We start from the raw sequence: 2,500 nt of genomic DNA on the forward strand, positions 1-2,500 counted from the left end.
AGCAGGGACGGTGCTGCCTCTCGCTTCGCTCGCTGTCCGCCGCTCGCCGCTCGCTCGTGCAGCCAAAAATGGCCAGTTTTGGCCCGTTTTTGGGCCGTTTTGGCCAGTTTTTGGCCTGTTCTTGCATTGCGCGGTGACCGTCGAGAGCGGAGCAAAACGTCAGCCATCTCAGCACCCTGGAACCCCCCGGGTGGCACAGGGCTGGATGGGGCTTTCGTATAGCAGGGACGGTGCTGCCTCTCGCTTCGCTCGCTGTCCGCCGCTCGCCGCTCGCTCGTGCAGCCAAAAATGGCCAGTTTTGGCCCGTTTTTGGGCCGTTTTGGCCAGTTTTTGGCCTGTTCTTGCATTGCGCGGTGACCGTCGAGAGCGGAGCAAAACGTCAGCCATCTCAGCACCCTGGAACCCCCCGGGTGGCACAGGGCTGGATGGGGCTTTCGTATAGCAGGGACGGTGCTGCCTCTCGCTTCGCTCGCTGTCCGCCGCTCGCCGCTCGCTCGTGCAGCCAAAAATGGCCAGTTTTGGCCCGTTTTTGGGCCGTTTTGGCCAGTTTTTGGCCTGTTCTTGCATTGCGCGGTGACCGTCGAGAGCGGAGCAAAACGTCAGCCATCTCAGCACCCTGGAACCCCCCGGGTGGCACAGGGCTGGATGGGGCTTTCGTATAGCAGGGACGGTGCTGCCTCTCGCTTCGCTCGCTGTCCGCCGCTCGCCGCTCGCTCGCGCAGCCAAAAATGGCCAGTTTTGGCCCGTTTTTGGGCCGTTTTGGCCAGTTTTTGGCCTGTTCTTGCATTGCGCGGTGACCGTCGAGAGCGGAGCAAAACGTCAGCCATCTCAGCACCCTGGAACCCCCCGGGTGGCACAGGGCTGGATGGGGCTTTCGTATAGCAGGGACGGTGCTGCCTCTCGCTTCGCTCGCTGTCCGCCGCTCGCCGCTCGCGCAGCCAAAAATGGCCAGTTTTGGCCCGTTTTTGGGCCGTTTTGGCCAGTTTTTGGCCTGTTCTTGCATTGCGCGGTGACCGTCGAGAGCGGAGCAAAACGTCAGCCATCTCAGCACCCTGGAACCCCCCGGGTGGCACAGGGCTGGATGGGGCTTTCGTATAGCAGGGACGGTGCTGCCTCTCGCTTCGCTCGCTGTTCGCCGCTCGCCGCTCGCTCGCGCAGCCAAAAATGGCCAGTTTTGGCCCGTTTTTGGGCTGTTTTGGCCAGTTTTTGGCCTGTTCTTGCGTGGTGCGGTGACCGTCGTGAGCGGAGCAAAACGTCAGCCATCTCAGCACCCTGGAACCCCCCGGGTGGCACAGGGCTGGATGGGGCTTTCGTATAGCAGGGACGGTGCTGCCTCTCGCTTCGCTCGCTGTTCGCCGCTCGCCGCTCGCTCGCGCAGCCAAAAATGGCCAGTTTTGGCCCGTTTTTGGGCTGTTTTGGCCTGTTTTTGGGCTGTTCTTGTGTGGCGCGGTGACCGTCGTGAGCGGAGCAAAATGTCAGCCATCTCAGCACCCTGGAACCCCCCGGGTGGCACAGGGCTGGATGGGGCTTTCGTATAGCAGGGACGGTGCTGCCTCGCGCTTCGCTCGCTGTTCGCCGCTCTCCGCTCGCTCGCGCAGCAAAAAATGGCCAGTTTTGGCCCGTTTTTGGGCTGTTTTGGCCAGTTTTTGGCCTGTTCTTGCGTGCCGCGGCGACCGTCGTGAGCGGAGCAAAACGTCAGCCATCTCAGCACCCTGGAACCCCCCGGGTGGCACAGGGCTGGATGGGGCTTTCGTATAGCAGGGACGGTGCTGCCTCTCGCTTCGCTCGCTGTCCGCCGCTCGCTGCTCGCTCGCGCAGCCAAAAATGGCCAGTTTTGGCCCGTTTTTGGGCTGTTTTGGCCTGTTTTTGGGCTGTTCTTGTGTGCCGCGGCGACCGTCGTGAGCGGAGCAAAATGTCAGCCATCTCAGCACCCTGGAACCCCCCGGGTGGCACAGGGCTGGATGGGGCTTTCGTATAGCAGGGACGGTGCTGCCTCTCGCTTCGCTCGCTGTCCGCCGCTCGCCGCTCGCTCGCGCAGCCAAAAATGGCCAGTTTTGGCCCGTTTTTGGGCCGTTTTGGCCAGTTTTTGGCCTGTTCTTGCGTTGCGCGGTGACCGTCGAGAGCGGAGCAAAACGTCAGCCATCTCAGCACCCTGGAACCCCCCGGGTGGCACAGGGCTGGATGGGGCTTTCGTATAGCAGGGACGGTGCTGCCTCTCGCTTCGCTCGCTGTCCGCCGCTCGCCGCTCGCTCGCGCAGCCAAAAATGGCCAGTTTTGGCCCGTTTTTGGGCCGTTTTGGCCAGTTTTTGGCCTGTTCTTGCGTTGCGCGGTGACCGTCGAGAGCGGAGCAAAACGTCAGCCATCTCAGCACCCTGGAACCCCCCGGGTGGCACAGGGCTGGATGGGGCTTTCGTATAGCAGGGACGGTGCTGCCTCTCGCTTCGCTCGCTGTCCGCCGCTCGCCGCTCGCTCGCGCAGCCAAAAATGGCCAGTTTTGGCC

Source organism: Musa acuminata, unplaced genomic scaffold (assembly GCF_036884655.1).
Source record: "Musa acuminata AAA Group cultivar baxijiao unplaced genomic scaffold, Cavendish_Baxijiao_AAA HiC_scaffold_48, whole genome shotgun sequence".
Lineage (NCBI taxonomy): Eukaryota > Viridiplantae > Streptophyta > Magnoliopsida > Zingiberales > Musaceae > Musa > Musa acuminata.